The sequence below is a fragment of the Pseudophryne corroboree genome, chromosome 2 (genome assembly GCF_028390025.1).
Source record: "Pseudophryne corroboree isolate aPseCor3 chromosome 2, aPseCor3.hap2, whole genome shotgun sequence".
In the NCBI taxonomy this organism is placed as follows: domain Eukaryota; kingdom Metazoa; phylum Chordata; class Amphibia; order Anura; family Myobatrachidae; genus Pseudophryne; species Pseudophryne corroboree.
Genome location: NC_086445.1, coordinates 302,163,792 through 302,185,001, shown reverse-complemented (window position 1 = coordinate 302,185,001; position 21,210 = coordinate 302,163,792).

The window sequence follows — 21,210 nt, the reverse complement described above, 5'->3', positions numbered from 1 at the left end:
TAAGCTTGCAACTCCCTACCCATATACCTGAAGGTGTCGTCATACATCTCAGTGATATTATCTATCAAGTTTGCTAGCGCATGGACATACCTATAATTTATAATTCCTCTGGCAGTACGGGTGATGTCTAATGCGAGAAGGAATTGAATCCTGGTGGATTCGTGGATCAAATCAGAGGCTACGTGCTCTGTCCTATCTATGAGGTGTCTCTTAACGATGTGTTCATATTGAGTATCAGTATAAGGAGCCTGAGCACTGCGGTGAACATTTTTCATCTTATCATGGGTTATGGTCATGACCTCTGGCAACACTCTTCCAACATAAAACAATCCCTCTAAATTTTGGGGCAAGCCACTTATATGCCTTCCTCCCACATATGAAATAGGCATCATCAGGGAGAACATATGGGACAGAATATGACATTACCATATTACAAACAATCCAAGTGAAAAACCCAATCCCTAGTTCTCTCATCTGTTCAGTACAAGTATCAGGCTGTTTGATATGAGCACAGTACCCTGGTGATACTTCTCAAACCCACATGGTCTTGCTTCCTCAAGTATACCTATACCAAAAATACCTTCCACTGTTGGCTATTTGGCGTACAAGTTCAGAGTCTATGGGTATCCTATCAGCTCTATGCGAAAAGGCCATGGTCTGGTTATTCCATGTCACCTCCCAATTTCCTGGTTTTCGGAAATTGGAAATGTTGAAGCATAATAAGAATTTATCTACATGATACTGGTGGAGCTTCAAACTAGGGGGCCTAGAAATATTAAATCTCTTGTCCAACGGTCTCCCACCCCGTAATTCGAGTGCCTCATCTATTGCTAAAGGGTACGGTACTAATCCTGACTTGCTTTGACCTTGAGGTACTTGTGAGCACACCCATCATTCTGTTTGGTTTAAAACCTTACCCACTAGGGAGTGGTAATCACTCAATGGATGACGGTCCATGTTGATATTAAGGCTGGACTGGCATCTCTGGATGCACCCATCCTCGACTATGTTCTCACAATTCTTACAAATGCAATTTTCCTCAGCCAATAACCCTTTACAGTGCCTCCAAACTCCCTGACTACCAGATCGTTTTCTGATACTCGCCTTTGCTCGAGTGATGTGTTGCTCTTGAGATTCTACAAATCCATCCTCGCCATCAGAACCCATTCCAGATCCTTTCGCGACCTCTCTGGGACCCTCACCGAAACAGACTGTTCTCGTCAACAACAGGATTAACAGGAAAACCCGGAACGCAGTCTCTTGGGGTAAGTCCATCTTATTAAGGGAAGAGAAAGGAAACAAGAAGGGGGAGGAAAAGGTAAGGAGAGAAGGAGGGTAGTGGGAGATGGAGAAAATAATAATAAAGAAAAACTGGTGCGACAACCGCCTCTGGTCTTGTTGTTCTCCGCGCTCAGGTGCCATCTCAACAGTACTGCCGCTCAACCTTCCCGACACAGAAACTCCAGTGATACAATGTTTTCTACACTCTGCTCTTTGTCACGGGTTCTCTCTGGGTCAGCGACCTTCTTACAGTGGGACGAGTGGACCCAAGTCTCTCTTTCGGCAACCTTTAATGCTGTCATGCTGGTTAGTAAGACTTGGTACGGTCCTTCCCACCGGTCAATGAGGCAACCTGAGCGTAGAAAATTTCGAATCATTACATAATCCCCAGGTTCAATGTCATGACAATTACTGTTCGGTAGGTCAGGAATCACCAGCTTTAGATTTTTGTTATGATTCCTCAGCTGTTGGCTCATCTTAACCAAATATTTTACAGTCACTTCGTTATTGCATTTCAAATCATCCTGGGGGTCTATCATTACATGGGGTTGTCGGCCAAAAAGAATCTCAAAGGGTGATAGGTTAAAAGGGGACCTGGGAGTGGTTCTGATGCTGTACAATACTAGTGGCAAAGCTTCTGGCTACAACAATCCAGTTTCAGCCATCACTTTGCTCAGCTTATTCTTAATAGTGCTGTTTACTCTCTCCACCTTCGCACTCGCCTGTGGGCGGTACGGAGTGTGCAGCTTGCTATTAATTCCCATCAGTTTGCACATAACCTGAAAGACTTCATCTGTAAAATGGGTACCCCTATCGCTTTCAATTATTCTAGGGATACCATATCTACACACAAATTCCTGCACAATTTTCTTTGCAGTGAATGTAGCAGTATTTGTGGCAGCAGGGAATGCTTCTACCCAATTGGAAAACACATCAATACAGACTAATACATATTTTAAATTCCTACAGGGTGGTAACTGTATAAAATCAATCTGTATTACCTGAAAAGGGCCGTCTGTTGGCGGGATATGGGATGGTTCTGTTGGTATTGACTTTCCAATATTCTTCCTCAAGCAAATAAGACATGTCATTGCTCTCTTACCCGCATGAGAAGAGAATCCTGGCGCACACCAGTAGGTTCTCACCAGCTTACACATACCCTCTTTACCCAGATGAGTCAGACCGTGTGCCACCTCAGCTAGGCTTGGAAGATATGCTCTGGGGGCCACTGGCTTACCTTGTCCACCTGTCCAGAGTCCTGAGGACTCCTGGCCATATCCCTTTGACCTCCAGACCGCCTTTTCCTGTGGGGAACACCAATTTTGCATTTCACTTAATTTTTGTGTGTTGATGGTGTTGAATATCATCAGTGATGTGATATCTGTTTGTATGGGGGTGCTGACTGCTGATTTAGCAGCTTCATCTGCCTGGCTGTTACCAAGTGAGATTGGATCTTGGTTGTAAGTATGTGCTTTGCACTTGATAACAGCCACTCTGTCTGGTTCTTGTATCGCTGTTAGAAGCCTTTTTATGTGGGATGCATGCGCTACAGGTGTGCCAGCTACCGTCATGAAATTTCTGAGGCGCCATAGGGCCCCAAAATCATGCACTACTCCAAAGGCATACCTAGAATCTGTATATATATTGGCTGACTTACCCTTGGCCAATTCACATGCTCTGGTTAGGGCGCCCAGCTCAGCAACTTGTGCTGAATGCGGTGGGCCCAGGGGTTCAGCTTCTATGATACCTCTGTCATCTACGACTGCGTATCCAGTACACAAGTCTCCCGAGTCCGTCTATCTGTGGCAACTACCGTCAGTGTAAAAGTTAAAATCTACGCCTTCCAGTGGGTTGTCACTAATGTCGGGTCTTGCAGTGAAAGTCTGGTTCAGAAATTCCATACAATCATGCGTGTCAGTATCTGCACTAAATCCTCCTTCACCATCATTCTCATCCTCCACCCTTTGTGCCTGTCCAGGCACACCCGGCAGATAAGTTGCAGGATTTAGTGCACTGCATCTCTTTATGGTGATGTTTACAGGCGCCATTAGTGCTAATTCCCACCTTGTAAACCGCGCTGATGAGACATGTCTGGTTTGGGCGGAGTTCAGTAAGGCTGACACTGCATGAGGCGTATGGACTGTCAGGTTGTGTCCTAACACTACATCTTCGCTTTTACTCACTAGCAAAGCTATCGCTGCAACACTTCGCAAGCATGTGGGGAGAGACCATGCTACGGTGTCCAACTGTACACTGTAGTAAGCTGCCGGCCTGCTGGCATCACCATGTCTCTGGGTTAGGACACCTGCCACACACCCAGCACTTTCCGTACCGTACAATTCAAAGGGTTTCCCATAATCTGGCATGCCTAATGCAGGTGCCTGTGATAGGCACTGTTTGAGTCTCTCAAATGCCAGTTCAGACTCATCTGTGTGCGAGATCCGATCTGGTTTGTTTGAAGAGACCATTTCTTGCAAAGGTAAAGCCAGTATGGAGAACCCTGGGATCCAGTTTCGGCAGTACCCACACATTCCAAGAAAAGTGCGGATCTGTTGCTGGGCTTGTGGCAGAGTCATGTCGAGAATCGCCTGTATTCTATCAGCGGTTAGGTGTCTAAGGCCTTTGCATCAAGCAATGTCCCAAATATTTTACCCTGGTCTGGCACATCTGCAACTTATCCTTTGAAACCTTGTGTCCCGTATTAGAAAGGTGAAACAGAAGCTGTTTTGTGTCTTTCAAGGATGATTCGAGTGAATCAGAACACAGCAGTAAGTCATCTACATACTGTATTAATACTGATCCGCTCTCAGGTTGAAAGGATTGTAAACAGTCATGCAGAGCCTGGGAGAAAATACTTGGGCTGTTAATGAAACCTTGGGGTAGGCGAGTCCAGGTGTACTGTACTCCCCTGTATGTGAATGCAAAAAGGTATTGGCTGTCAGGGTGCAGAGGGACAGAAAAGAAAGCAGAACAGAGGTCAATGACAGTGAAAAATTTTGCAGTAGGGGGAATTTGCATGAAGATGACAGCTGGATTTGGCACTATTGGGAATTGGCTCTCAACTATCTTGTTTATCCCTCTTAGATCCTGTACTAGCCTGTAACCCCTCCCCCCACTCATTTTCACAGGGAAGATGGGACTATTGGCAGTGCTGGACGTCCTAACTAGAATGCCCTGTTACAGCAAGCTCTCTTTGACTGGGTACACTCCTAATTCCACCTCTGGCTTCAGAGGATACTGTAGGATTTTTGGAGCTATCCTACCATCTTTTATTTGCACTACTCCGGGAGCTACATTCGCCATCAATCCAGTGTTTTGTCCATCTTTGGTCCAGAGGGATCCCGGTAATTGTGAGATCATTTCCTCTACCTTGGATGGACACCTGTCTATACCAGCAGAGTGTGACATTAGCCTTTGTGGGGTGTCTAACATATCCTGCACTTCCTGAACGTGATTCTCGGGTATATCCAAGAAGACACCCTCAGGAGTACAATATATGACACACCCCATTTTACACAATAGATCTCTCCCTAGTAGATTAGTCGGAGCCGATGCAGCTAACAAAAAGGAATGCTTGGTCTGCAAAGGCCCTATCGTAATCTCCGCAGGTCTACTCAAAGAGTAGTGTTGTACTACTCCTGTTACTCCCATTGCCGAAATTGTTTTACCCGTGGTTTTTATACCTACCGTTGAATTTAACACTGACATGGCCGCCCCTGTATCTACAAGAAAAGGTAGTGATCTACCAGCTACATCAACTGTGACCTCAGGTTCACTACCAAGGCTAGCAATCAACTTCACTGGCAGCAGTCTACAGGTGTGGCCCAACCCCTATTGTATATTGTGACCTTCCCGCAGCACGCTGGCAGCTACAATATGTGAGGGGGGTAACTGAGAATTTTCAGAGGTCTGCCAGTCCCTCCTTGGTGGGTGCCTCCTTGTTTCCCCTGCGTGTGGCTCGTAACTTCTCCTATGCGATCCCTGATCCCTATTATGTGTATTATAATGTGGTTCATATCCTGGTCTAGGGGGTCGATATACCTTATGTGTGCCTTTATAACTACAGTTCCGTGCAAAATGTCCTTCCTTCTGGCAGTTATAGCATACTACTACATGCGACTTACCATCAGGGGTCTGGGGTTTTGGCTGATGTGGTTTGGTTGTAAGGGCATTTATACTTACTATCATCAGCTTATCCCCCTGTGACTCCCTGTGCTTAATGATGTTCCGATCGTGCTCGATAGTGGACTCTCTTAATGCAGCCACTGAGATACCTCTCCAGTTAGGTAGAGAGGTTTTTACCCTTGTTCTTAATGTCTCTTTTAACCAGTCCATTAATACTGACACAGCTACCTCCCTGTGATGTACATTTTCCTTAATGTCCTCGACCCCAGTGTATCTAGCCATTTCCTGCAGTGCTCGATGGAAATATTCAGATGCCGTTTCACCTACTTTTTGTCTTATGGAAAATATTTTATTCCATTTGACAACAGTAGGGAAATATACTCCTAATTGCAGATTGATCTATCGTACATTCTCCTGAGTGTACTCATCAGTGAGAGGTACTTCTGCATCTAATTTACAATCAGTAATGAATTTTGCGGGGTCAATATTGGAGGGTAAACATGTCCGTAGCACTGTTCGCCAATCTTTGTTTGTGGGTTCGGTGGCGTTACCTAATTCTTTAATAAACCTCTGGCATGCGACTAGATCCTTTCTGGGATCGGGAAATTCAGACATAATTGTCCTCAATTCTGTCCGGGACCAAGGACAATGCATAGCAATGTTCCTGATGGGAGTGACTCCCTGAGCGTCAGTCTTCCCATTGGGGACTGCAATCACCCTGACAGGATTTAATTCAATTACATCATTCTGAGTTGACTCCACAATCTGAGGTGCTATTGTCTCTGCATAATGTATGGTACCGTACTTACCTGTGGACACGACCTCACCCATCCCTCCGCTAGGGGGCCTTACAACTGATCTTACTGGTTGGGCCGTGCCCACCTGAGTGTTCTGTATGGTGACTGCTAGAGAGAGTGCCGATATCGTGCTGGGCTCATCTTCTTGATCGCAGTTCTGAGGAAAGTTTAAAATGGGAAACAACTTGCACGGGTTAGCATTAGTACATTTATCAACTATACTCTTATCAGATACCAATATGCCATTGTCTGTAGCCACTTTCTCCCCTACAATATACGGTGGTGGTGGTGCGGTTGCCATCATTTTCCTGCTAGGTTTGGAACCTGCTGCATAAGCTTGTTCCCTTTGCATATCGCCCTCTTGCTGCCATAAATTTAAACAGTTTGTGTATCTGACCCTTTGCTTTTCGGGATTTTATCAGACATATCCTAATCCTTAAATTCTACAATACCTCTGGTTCAAAACTGCCTACCTTAGGGAATGGTTCCCTATCTTCCGCATTCATACGTTCTCATTCATTGCAAAAAACTTCAGTGTGTGGTCCATGCTTCTCACACATTATGTACCTCGCCGACCCCCTGGGCCGCGGAATGTCAACCTGAACCCTGGTTGACCGTCCCTTACTTGAGCAACTGGCCCCCATATTTTGCAGGTATAGTCCTTTTGGCTAATCCCACAAAAATAACCAAAATACTCAATATAAGGCAACGGTGAAAGTCCTCCGAGTGCTTTCACCCACTCACCGCCCACGTTGGCCAATACTACCATACACTGTCGTTAGCGAAGGTATGTACCCAACCTAGGGCCCTGTGTAACCTCTATTCACTCGAAGTTTCTGGGAGTGACTTACCCTTTCCAGTAAATATTGGTCGTTGGAGAGTTCCTGATTGAGACCAGCGAAAACTCCCTAAACCTTTATTATACACCAATCACATTTGCGTATGCTATATTCAGCGCTAATGATCCCGCAATTTTACGCAAAGCTCGTAAAAAGAGTATCACGTTGCGCTAACTATTGCACCCACTCACGCGCGGTCCAATCGCACAGCGTATAGGTACTTGTTACTAATCCGCCGTACGACCAATGGAATCGATTTTTCAGGCTGCGAAACCTCAGCCGGAGCATATCAAAAACGGGCCTATATGGGTCAACCTCGCTAACCCCCTGTGCTGCGGTATTCTAAACCTCACTGACCTCTTGGGCCGCGGTACTCTGCTACCTTGCTCCTTTGTACTTCAATCTATATTAACGTGAGCCAGCTATTCTCACGCCACCAAGTCTCCACTCACCTGGTGTGATCTCCTACGGGATCCCGAATTCCCTGGGTCCACAAAACCTTTATTATGTTTGCACACTCACGTTCGTTCACTCAAATACACTTTGGTTTTTCTGTACAGAAAATTAACTTTCACTCAGATAAACAGCCTTAATACCAGTTGTAATACAGTAAAAAAGGTTTTATTTAAACTAATTTTTTTGGAAAATTAGCAATTTGTGCTATTGTAGCGTGGCTACTGTTCCGCCCCTAAACTAAACAATGCTATTGTGTAATTTGTACTTAGCGGTTGTACCCTTATGCATGTTGCGTAAACACGCGACCGTGCGTATGTCTTTACGTTGCGTACGCAGTCCCGTACTTTGTCCGAGACACGTGTACAAAAACCGTACGTTCGCAATAGTACAAATCCCATACTTCTATAAATGTAAGCGATATTACCTATAATCATTTACTTAACACAACACAGTTTCTTCCTGTATAAACCTATTTAACTAGGCCAGACTGTATTTGTGTTTTACGTTTACTTCCTTAATATTTAGTCTATGATTTAACTAAATAGCAACAAATTTCTCCGTACAGGTCTAAATGAATCTAGACAAAAGAAATGTAAAGATGGCGCTTAAGTTCAAAGGTGCTGCAGTCCACCAGCCGGGATGGTCAACTAAATCCCAAAGAATCACAGTTTATACAGTCAAGTTTGCTGTGGTGCGCTCCCTGGGTTACTAGGGCAATATTCAATCTTCAGACGTGTTAGGCTCAGGTGAGTATATTCTTAGTTCGACAACGATTCCCCACTCCAATTCACACGATTTTACCCAAAAAATAGAAAAGAAAGCGATATAGTGAAGTATTGTCAGATTCAGTTATATTAATATGAATGGGGTTATTCAAACTTATGGAGTCCCAATGAATGGGCGGACCCACGTACCAGATTTTTTTGGGGTGTCAGTAGTGCCCACCCAAATACGCCTGTGGTGTTACTTCCACTGCTCTCTGGTAGTTTTCCTCAAGGATTCTTCACCAATTCACCTTTGTCTAATGTCAGCGAAAGGTTTCTCTGTGGTGTCTAACCTAGAGCAAGAGAGATCACCAACTTTCCATCACTTATAAGTGATGGAAAGTTGGTGATCTCTCTTGCTCTAGGTTAGACACCACAGAGAAACCTTTCGCTGACATTAGACAAAGGTGAATTGGTGAAGAATCCTTGAGGAAAACTACCAGAGAGCAGTGGAAGTAACACCACAGGCGTATTTGGGTGGGCACTACTGACACCCCAAAAAAATCTGGTACGTGGGTCCGCCCATTCATTGGGACTCCATACGTTTGAATAACCCCATTCATATTAATATAACTGAATCTGACAATACTTCACTATATCGCTTTCTTTTCTATTTTTTGGGTAAAATCGTGTGAATTGGAGTGGGGAATCGTTGTCGAACTAAGAATATACTCACCTGAGCCTAACACGTCTGAAGATTGAATATTGCCCTAGTAACCCAGGGAGCGCACCACAGCAAACTTGACTGTACTAAATGAATCTAGTAATCAGTATTTATGGCAACAATACGAGCAGGTATACAAATACAAAGTACAGGTGTATGCTTGTGTTGTGTGTGCATTTGGCGCCAAATAGAAATTCACAGATTTTTAAAATAGCTTTGCGTATTTACTTTACGGGTCCCACCAGCATCCCTACAAACCATGCAGAGCAGACACCATCTAATCAGCAATAACTTAGGGTTTCCAGTGTATTCTACGGCCAGGAAAAGGTTCACGTAGGATACCCTTCCGCCCTTTGCTGATAGATAAAGTCTGCTTTAACCTGCTAGGCTGCGGAAAAACCGGACGATGCCCCCAATTGATAATGTCGATATTATCTTAAGCCATAAAGCTATACCTTTAAACACACTATTACCATGGAGCCGCTGCGGCCGCTAGACTTAATACACAAGCTACGTACTTTGTACGCTATTTGCATACAGACTCCCGTACCTTGTACGGACTTAGCGTACAAACGCTGCGCTGGGGGTACAAAGCACACACAGTGCGCACACACTCTTGATATACTTTAAACCTGATTAGTAATGCAATGCAATGATATTATTACACTCTAAACCTTATGCAGCAAAGCACTGCAATGATGTTACACCTTAAACCTTATGCAGCGCTGACGGTACAAAGTACCCGCAGCAAGTACACACCTTATCAATACACTTTTAATCCTTATACAGTTAGGTAATGTAATATGTTTTAAACCCTAGCAGGGAAAAGAGGACACAACACTGATTTGTAGTTAAACACTGGGCTCCGACACCTCAGTGTATATATCTGGAAGGGGATAACAATACAATTTATACACTACAATACAACAGATTAAATGGCTACAGTCAATGTACATACGTGAGAATATTCGCATGCGCTTCCTGGTCCAGTCCTCCGCTAATCAGATAGATAGCGTTAAGAGTCTTCTGACCAGCCAGGCAGCAACAGGCTTTTTATACACTACTTCCAAAAGCAATACAATGGATTCTGTAATCCCTTTGTCCATTGGACACAGAGATGCATCTTTACATTACAGGAGAGGTCATAGGTTTATTTGAAAAAGTGGGCGATGTCTTTCTCAACTGCTCTTGTGGGTGGTCTCCTCTGGATTCCCGCCGCATACATAATATACAGTAAATACAGTTTATATTTATATTCTACTTCTGCACATAACTATACGCAGGAACATGCGATCTTCCTCTAACCAACACCGGAATGTTACCCTTAAAATACCCTACAGCTGGATACCAGACCTCACCTTATAACCTTAGTCTGTCCCTTCCTATCATGCAAAGGCGAATCCCTTAGTCCTGGAATCATTTAAACTGTTGATACTTGCTGATGTGGTGCAGGGGGGCTATGTGTACAATGTGCAGTATTTGGATTAAATATGTAATGTTTTGATAACCCTCTATGCGCTCACAAACTCCGCCGTAAATACCCATACCACGCGCAGGACCACGGGAGCAATCATACGCAAATTGCGGATATGTGCACGCACGGCGGAACAAGTGCACATGCAGCGGGCATGTGTGTGTTGTTAGTACGTGGTGTGTGTACTACAATATTTTTCGACTGTGACATCCGTCTGCAAGAGGAGTATGGGATGTCTCTATTGGTATTACCTTACCAAATGTTCTTCCTCATGCAAGTAAGACAGGTCATTGCTTTCCTGCTCGTTTGAGAAGAGAACCCTGGTGCACTCCAGTAAGCTCTTACCAATTTGCACATATCTTCCTTACCCTAGGTGAGTCAGACCATGTTCCGCCTCAGCTAGGCTTGGGAGATACGACCTGGGGACTACTGGCTTACCTTGTCCGTCTCTCCAGAGTCCTGAGGACTCCTGACCATACACCTTCACCTTCCAGATCTCTTTTTCCTGTAGGGAACACAAATTTGCATCTCAATTTAATTATTGTGTGTTTGCAATGTAGCGTACCATGAGCATCACACCAAAAACATCTCTAGAGTCAATATATATATTGGCTGGCTGACGTGTCTTCTGCCAACTCGCATGACCTGGTCAGTGAGACCAGCTCAGCAACCAGTGCTGCATGCGGTCTGCCCAAAGGCTTTCAGCTTCTATAATACCTTGGTCATCTACAACAGCATATCCTGTGCATGAGTCTCCTAAGTCTGTCTGTCTGTGGTAACTTCCGTCAGTCTAGAAAAAAATCAGGTCTGCGTTCACTAATGTTCTGTCACTTATGTCTGATCTCGTAGTAAAATTCTGATTCAGATATTCCATACAATCATGCATATCAGTGTCCATACAAAATTTTCCCAGTATTATCATCCTCCACCCTTTGTGCATTACAAGGCACATGCAGTAATATACTGGTGTCATCAGTGACAGCTAACTCATGCTGATGAGACATACCGGGTTTGGGCAGAATTTTGAAGGACAGATACGGCATGTGGTGCATGAACTGTAAAATCATGTGCCAGTACTACGTCCTAAGTATTTGACCCTTGTCCTACACAACTGCAGTTTATCCTTTGAGACCTTGTGTCCTGTCTGGAAGAGATAAAACAAAAGTTTTTTTAGTATCCGCCAGTGAAAACACAAATGTATCAGAGCACAGTAATAAATTCATATCAATACTGATATCCTATCAGGCTGAAAGGTTAGTAAGCAGCTATGCAAGGCCTGGGCGAAAATACTCAGGCTGTCAAAGAAACCTTGGGAGAGTCGGGTCCATGTATTGTACCCCCTTTGTGAATGCAAAGATGAAGAAGAAACAGTGAAGAAAACAGAATAGGGGTTGGTGACAGTAAAGTTTGTAGAGGTGGAGAGGATTTTATTAAAATGACAGCTGGATTGGTCACTATGGGGAATTGATTCTTAACTACTTGGTTTTACCCTCCTTAAAGCTCGTGCTTACTGTGTCACTATTGGGACTACCTCAGCCATCAATCCAGTGTCCTGTCCATCCAAAGTTCATAGGGAACCCGGTATCTGTGAGATAATTTCCTCTACCTGTGATGGACATGAATTTAGAACAGTGAAATGCAACATTAGTCTTTGAGGAGTATCTAACATACCTTGTACTTCCTGAGTGGGAGTACAATATATGTATTACACATTTCAATTTACAAAACAAAATCTCTGTTGAGTAAGTTAGTCAGGGGCCACTGCTGCTAGGAGAAAAGAAAAAGAGTTTAGCATCATAGAGGCCCAATCGTAACTTCTGCAGGTTTTGTCAAAAGGGTAATGTTGCACTCCTCTCGTTATTCCCATTTGCCGAATTAGTGTTTACTGGTGACCTTTTCCTAACCGAAAATTTTCTAGCACTACAAAAAAAAGCTTCTAGGTCATGCAAAGTATTAATTTAATCCTTCTCATCCTGTATTAAGGGTCTGTACATGGTCCAACAAACATTTACCAAGCTTTTCTAGACAAGGGCATTCCTAGCTGCCCTCATCTCAACTACCTATTTCCTAGAAATGAATACTTCTTAAGTGATAGTTACAAAGAAGCACCCAGGGGGTTACCCCTTCTCTGTCCGCTTTCCTACTGGGAAATACCAATGTGCGGACAGGATATTCTCCATTTGTGTTATTACTTTCCTGATTTTTATTTTATTTTTGGGTCTTACTATCTATGTACTTGAATGGCACCATGCTTATCAGTTCCACTGGTCTCAGCTACTTCCCCTAAGGCTACAGCTCCTCTTTTACCTGTTGGATATTACTCCTCTGAGTGCATGAGAAATGGCCAAAACCAGAGTCGGGTCACCATCTTCTCCAGAATAAAACTTTTGACATGCGTTAGTACATAGTATAGGTTACATTTCTTTTTCATATTTTTATATTTATTTTCTATAGTTTGTATAACGGCTGTAACTGTTTCCACATCCTTCTCCCCATTGTTGCCACAAGTTCATACAGTAATTATGTTTTCGTTCTTAACTTACATGACTTTGGTTAAACATATTTGTTTTCATACTACTTGCAATACCTCAAGATCAAAACCACCAATCACTGGAAAATGACATTCACTCATTCATCGTCATTTTTACCCAATCATTACAAAAAGCCTCCGTGTAAGGAACCATTCTTCTTACACATAATATAACCAGCCAACCCTTTCGGACCCTGTCTTCCTACACATCACAAAACCAGCAGACCCCTTTGGCCCCTGCTCCTCAGCCTGAACCCTGGCTCCTAAATGCCTATCGTGTGCACACCTAGCTCCCATTGTGGACTTTTTAAACACTAGCACTAAATGGCTAACGCAAGACGAAGGTGAAAAGTCCTCTGAGCGCTTTTCACCTGCTCCATCTCCTCTGGACAGTACCACGGCCCACTCCAGTAGTGATTTCCCGCGTACCCAGCGAGGACCCTACCAGACCCCTCAGCACTGGAAGTATGGAGTATTAACAGCAATAAATTAATACTCCACCTTTTTCAGTGAAGGTTTAAAGCCTGATGTTTTTGGTTTCTTTCCACAGGAATTCCGCTTGGGAAACATCATCAAGCCTTCCTATGAAGTTCCACCTGGAATATTTCCTGAGAGAGTCAGCGAAAATTCCTTCCCTTTACATAAATCACATCTGCATATGCTAAGACAGTGCGTATGATGCCACAATTGCGTGAAATTATGCAAATGGTATCATGTTGCGCCGCATATCACATACACACACGTGCTGTCCAATTGCATGGTTTATAGATCATGGGAGTTGAATTCACTAGCTGCGCTCCACAGCCAGAGCATAACACCAGAAATCATGCTCCTCCACACGTTTTACCTTTAATAACACATACACTACATGCCTCAATACAAATAAATACGTGAGGTCGCTAACCTCCACACCACCAAGCCTCTGCTTACTCAATGCCTCACCGACGGGATCCCGATTTCCTGGGTTCACTCCACTCACACTTACTTTCAACCCAAACAAATACACAATATTTTCTGTACAGAAAAAGGAATCATGTACCAGTGATTGATAAAATCCCCCTAGAGGTATTACACTTCAATTCATATGGCTATTGACTATAATTTAAAAGCTATGTTTCAGATTGGATAGCCATCTTGCAGAACATACACTGATATAAATATACATACACTAATATAATAATAATAATAATAATAATAATAATAATAATAATAATAATAATAAATAATAATAATGTGTATATATATATATATATATATATATATATACACACACATTAATTTATTAAACTCTATGAAACCCTCACACAGCATATATATTTATACACATATACTAAATGTAGTTTCCACAGCAGCCTAATTTGCATCTCAACAGATGTCCACATACTCTACTCTTGTTCCAGAGTAGTTGAACAAGTTAATTAACATTTCAATTGCCTAGCTCAGAGGTTCCCAAACTGTGTGCCTTGGCTCCCTGGGGTGCCTCGGGACACTTGCAGGGGTGCCCTGGGTTGGTGGTCCAGGACCAATTCAAATTATTCATGGTCAATATAATAGGCAAAACCAGTGCTGGTGGCTGCCAGTCATAAAATATGTGGCCAAATGGAAGCAAATCTTGTCCCTCACCACATAACGGACCCTAAGGATGACATATAAACGCAATCTACTTAATGTAATATTTCTTTCTAAATTTCTCAATAAGAATTTTTGGCCTAGGGGTGCCGTAAAAAAAATTCTGATATTCTAGGGCGCCGTGATTCAAAAAAGTTTGGAAACCACTGGCCTAGCTCAAAGGGCTCATCTTACACATTCCTTATCTTCCAGTTCTAAGACAAATCATGCAAAACTTTTCTCATCTGAGTGGATTTTACTTACATCAAGCTAAGTATTAATCTCACTTGGTCTAATTGAAACACTATTTATAATTGACTGTGGCATGGGTTAGTTAAAATTCATTGGTAGCTTTAAATGGTGATGGACTTATATATATATATATATATATATATATATATATATATAATAGATGCAAGTAAGTGGCACTCACCAAGCTTCATATATAAAGTAAAACAGTCCTTTATTAGATCCTATGTTTCGGAAACGGACCCCGTCGTCAGGGACAGCATAAACAATGAATTTAAAAACACAATAGCACAGCAAATTACACTTTTCAGTATAGAATATTTCTGTTAATTTGCTGTGCTATCGTGTTTTTAAATTCATTGTTTATATGTTGCTTAGCAATCATGCAGAGCGTGCTGTCTGCGCCGGAGGGCGCCACCGGATGACGTCATGGGCTCCGTCCGGCTGAGAGATGACTCGTGACCGGCAGGAAGGTCCCTGCTACGGGCGGCTGGCGTCCTCCAGGTGGGACAGGCAAGGCTGCCTGATTGTGATTGGGGTTGGGTATAAATGTACGTTTTTCAACACTTGATATATGTTTAAGATGGCACCGCAGCAAGTACATTAACTATCCGCAAGAGAGTGCCGGACAATTGGATGTACTATATATATATATATATATATATATATATATATATATATATTGTTTACTTGTGACAAAGGTTACAGATTGTTTAACAATGGATTATTATGTTGTTAAATTCAGGAACAGCCGAAAGTCAGCTGTTAGCTAGGTGGGTAGGGAGTGACTTTAAATTAAGTTGGTTTTGAAAAGACCAATGCAGATTGTGCAGCACAAACAGCAGGTAATATTTGTTATTCATCACTGTACCTTGCACTAGACCTAAAATGGCCACTGCTCCTCCCCCCTTCTAGCCATGTGCTTGGACACGAAATGGAGTCCAAGCCATGTGGGCAGTTTTACAAACACTAGCTCTAACTTTTGTCACAAGTGAAACCCAAATTATACAAGCACCGGAAGTCGCCCTGATGGACAATTCCCACTGCATGCTAACAGTTTCCACATGCTGCATCTTTTTCAGCGCGAACAAAGCTTTGTTACTTCAGGTCTGTGTTAGCACTATTTGAATAAGATGCAGCATGGTAACCAAGCTATATCCGTACTCAGAGCCGGCCCTAACCAATATGATGCCCTAGGCAAGATTTTGGCTGGTGCCCCCTAGCACAACCGCTGGTTCCGCCTCTGACCTTGCACCTCTTTCCCAGCACCATCACCCCTCACCCATAGCAGTCCTTATTTTGGGGTTTGTACCCCCTATATTTTAAACAGGAACAGTTTGCACATTTTGCACACAGCCCAAAATGGGGTGTGCTTTTGCTGTAAAGGGCATGGCCTCACAATAGTAACCGCAATTCCAATTACGCAACACAGTACTGCAACTTTATTCACATTTGATCATGCGATAGTGTCCATAATTCATATTACATCCCACAGTAGTATCACTTTACCTTAAACGTTACTCCTCACAGTAGAGCCCCTTATTCACATTACATCACACTGAATTGCTCCTTATTCACATTACAGCACACCCTATTGCTCTTTATTCACATTAGACAACACAGTAGTGCACTTTCTATATGCAACACCACATAGTAGAGCACCTTATACACATAATGCCACACATTAGTAATGCATTTATACACATAATTCCACACAATAATGCCCCTTACACATATGAGACACATTATTAATGTTCTTATACACATAATGCCCCTTACATATTATGACAACCCTTATTAATGCTCTTTTACACATAATGTCCCTTACACATATGCCGCACATTATTAATGCCCTTATACACATAATGATACACATAGTGCCCCCTACACATTTGCTGCACATTATTAGTGCCCTATACACATAATGACACACATACAGTAGTACCCTGTTACACATATGCCACACATTATTAATGCCCTTATACAGATAATGACACACATAGTGCCCCTTACACATATGTTGCACATTATTAATGCATTTTAACATGACACACATAATGCTCCTTACACATATTCCAAACACTACTGTACAACCAACCCACTCACATGCACACAGCACACACACTGCCACTAACACTGTGACCTCTGGCTCTGCTTGGATACAGATGTGTCCTCATAAATCTTGCCTCAGTGCTAATGTTGGGCACCTTTTTTCTATGAAAATGCATCTTATTTGCATTGCTTTGTGGCTAGGATGCACAAGCAGCTTCTGCTGCTTAAAATGATATGCAGCATGCCTGTATACTGTGTGAGACTGTGGCTGTATCTGAATATAAAATGCTACACACAGAATATAGGCATGCCACAAATCATTTTAATCAGCAGAAGCTGCTGATGCCCCTAGGCATATAAAATGCCCTAGGCAATTGCCTAGTTTGCCTATGCCTATGGCCATTTCTGTCCGTACTATGCGAATTAGAAGCATGTACCAACTTTAAATGCTTTAAATTTACTTAACAGATAAACAATCCAATCTGAATCAAACACAATATGACTTATTGAACCTCGTTAACACCAATAAAGAGTACACTGTAACATTTCTAATATTGTGCGTTTTGTCACACTCAAAAGGCAACAAAGAAATCTATTGTCCCTTGATTCATATCAGCGCCTCAATGACAGCTACAAAAACAGATGTGGTTCATCGGCATCAGATGCGTCCACCCTTATCCGGTAGACCACAGCGCGTCTGTACTGCACTTCATATAAGTACGTGATATCCCTGATGTAGCCCCCAACGGTGAATTTCCATTATTTTAAATAACCATTTACATACCAGCATTAATATATACTACGGACACAAGGTGCATCTTAATACCATATATGAAAATAGTGCTCTAAACGTCGCAGCACTATGTCCCTTAAGAGAAAGCAAGTAGCCACACACATGGTATATTGAGGTCCAATGCTCAGATATATATATATATATATATATGTATTTGATATTAAAAGTTATGCATACAAAATAACTTATGTACAGTATATCATTCAGTATAACATATATAAATATAAGATAGGGTTACAGAGTTACAGTTACATAAGAAATAGTTACAGCCAGTATACATCACCCTATCCCATAGGACCTTCCTCCATGTCTTCCTCTCAGCAACTAACTCTCTAGGCCCTAGAAACTACATATATCAAACAGTGGGAGTTAACAGGTTGTTGGTTTCGGTCTCCTTCCATTGGTCCAGGAGATGGAGGTTTCTCATTCATTGTGTGTTATTGGTCAGTTCATATGTAAGCAATGTCCAGTTTCAAGATGCAGGTACAGGGGTTAACCACTGGGCTTCTGCCCACATGCTTTCTCAGGAAGTCCTTTGTTCTTATAGAATGTGACTTTATATTCATATATTTTATCATAACTAATCGTTGCAATGTGCTACAATTTTCCCATAGCTATCAAATTAATCCACACATCCTCCAGACCATATTGACACTAAGCATGATATAATAAACTTGTTCTGTCCCAATAATACATATATATTTGGTTTTACACTGTATTATATAAATACAATATAATACAAGTCTTCTGTTGGATGTGTTTTGTCTATGTGTATATTTATGTGTTGTATGAATATGTGTTTGTAGCTTTTCTGTGCGAATGCTTATACTACCGTACATAATCTTGCCATGCATTAATCTGCAAGGCGCACAAACATGTGCACGCTGCGTGTATGTGCAACATGCACGAACAGAGGCCACTCTGTTTGGAGTTTGTATGTTGTGTGTATGTAATATTTTTGACTCTGACAGAGTGTATGGGGCAAATTCCAGCATGTCCCATGTTGTTTGTGCCGCACACTTGTGTCGCTTTTCTTAGTCATGCAGCTACCTCATTTCACTTTTTTTTTTCTTTGCATGATGTGCTGTTTGGGGCCTAGTTTTTTTTAGTGCCATCTTGTCTGCAACTGCAGTGCCACTCCTAGATAGCCAAGTGTTTGTGCCGCACACTTGTGTCGCTTAGCTTAGTCATACAGCTACCTCATTACACCTCTTTTTCTGCTATGCCTCATGTGCTGTTTGGGGCCTATTTTTTAAATCTGCCATCCTTTCTGCCACTGCAGTGCCACTCCTAGATGGACCAGGTGTTCATGCCGCACACTTGAGTCGCTTAGCTTAGTCATCCAGCCACCTCGGTGCAACCTTTTGGCCTACAAACAATACTATGAGGTGTGAGGTGTTCAGAATAGACTGGAAATAAGTGTAAATTAATGTTTTTGAGGTTAATAATACCATAGGATCAAAATTATTCCCAAATTATGTGATTTTAGCTGTTTTTATGTTTTTTTCAAAAATCATCCAGATCCAAAACCAAAACACCAAAGGGTGATTTTGGCAAAAGCAATCCAGATCAAAAACAAGAGCAGGGAACCAGAACCAAACCCAAAACACAAAGCACGAAAAGTGCCTGCCACACAACTCTAGTAAAAACCTCAGGGACATCCTAGTTAAAACAGATATTACTACCCGTATATCCCAATCTAGTAATGCAATCAGTTGTTTTAGATGTTCCTGTACCATATGTCAGTTTATGATCGCAGAAGATACATTTCAATATCCCGACTCTGGCCGTACATTTCACATAAACTACAGGTTGACATGTTCATCTAAGTTTGTGGTGTATTAATTGCATTGTCCCTGTGGGCTGTCATACGTTGGTAAAACTGAACGCATGTTCAAGGAACATAATGTATGGCAGCCCACAGATCTGCTATAAAAGCAGAAATTGCGAAAGTGAACAACCAGTGGTGAGGCATTTTTGCCAGAGACGCCACCCATTGGTATCTTTAAGATACCGTTTGATAGATCAAGAACAAACTCTGCATAGAGGTGGTAATCGTGCAGCATGGCTACTTCAGTTGGAAACACAATGGATTTATAGACTGGATACTATTCATCCCAAAGGTCTTAATGACCACCTTGGTTTCAGCTGTTTTCTTTAATTCCTGCTTAACTATAACATAGATGTGCTGGGTTACATATTGTATGATGTATTATCAATCAGTTGATTTCAGCACTACTGCGATCCATTTTTGAGTTGCATGATGGAAGCACTGGTGGAGAGTGGTGTGTATACATATGCATTACTTACAGTATGCTGTTGTTGGTATAGTGGATATATACTTTAGATATATATTAGATTTAGCACATAATTAATATAATATGCTGATTATCTTAAGAATACGATATCCTGTAGGCTGTGACTAAGTGGTTTTATTGTGTTTTATTGTATGTAACTGGTATTTGAACAATGAATATTGTTATTTCAGTGGGAAGCGTCCAGTTGTTATGATGATGGGGAGCACCAATATGACAGAGCCACTGTACGCGTCACCATCTATGCGCCAGCCAGAGCAGGCGTGTGACCCGCGTTCCGGAAGTGGCCAGTCACTGGTATCTATGGCTGTTAAAAGGTAAGACCGTTTTCTCACATTTTGACCTGACGAAAATGCCACAATAAAGGCATTGAAATGTTGCATACTAAGCTGCTGCTTTGTGTTTATTTATTTATTTATTTATTTATTAACAGTTTCTTATATAGCGCAGCATATTCCGTTGCGCTTTACAATTAGAACAACAGTAATATTACAAAACTGGGTAAAAACAGACAGACATAGAGGTAGGAAGGCCCTGCTCGCAAGCTTACAATCTATAGGGAAATAGGCATAGATACACAAGGATAGATGCTACCTATTGCATAATGCTCCACCAGATTGCTAGGTTCTTAATGGGTTGTATGATGATACCCCACAAAGTTATCCAAGTATCAGGAGGGTGTGAGACTAAAGAAAGACAAGATATGTGATGTAATGAATACTCTACAGAGGATGTAATTAGATAGGGAAGCACTGAAGGTTATGTGGGTGGGTCTGGAATTTGATAGGCTTGTCTGAAGAGGTGAGTTTTCAGGGAACATTTAAAGGTTTGGAGACTAGAGGCAAGTCTTATTGTTCGTGGGAGGGCATTCCACAGAGTGGGTGAATGCCGGACAAAGTCCTGTCATTTTGAGTGTGAACAAGTAATGCGTGTGGATGAGAGATGTGGATCTTGTGCAGAGCGGAGAGGTCGGGTAGGGAGATATTTTGAGATGAGTGAAGAGATGTACATTGGTGCAGTTTGGTTAATAGCCTTGTATGTCAGGAAAAGTATTTTATATTTAATACGGTCGAATACTGGTAACCAATGGAGGGACTGACAGAGCGGATCTGCAGACGATGAACGTCTAGCGAGGAAGATTAGCCTCGCAGCTGCATTCAAAATGGATTGTAGTGGTGAGAGCCTATGTTTGGGAAGACCGGTCAGGAGACTATTACAATAATCAATGCGGGAGATAATGAGAGCATGGATTAGAGTTTTTGC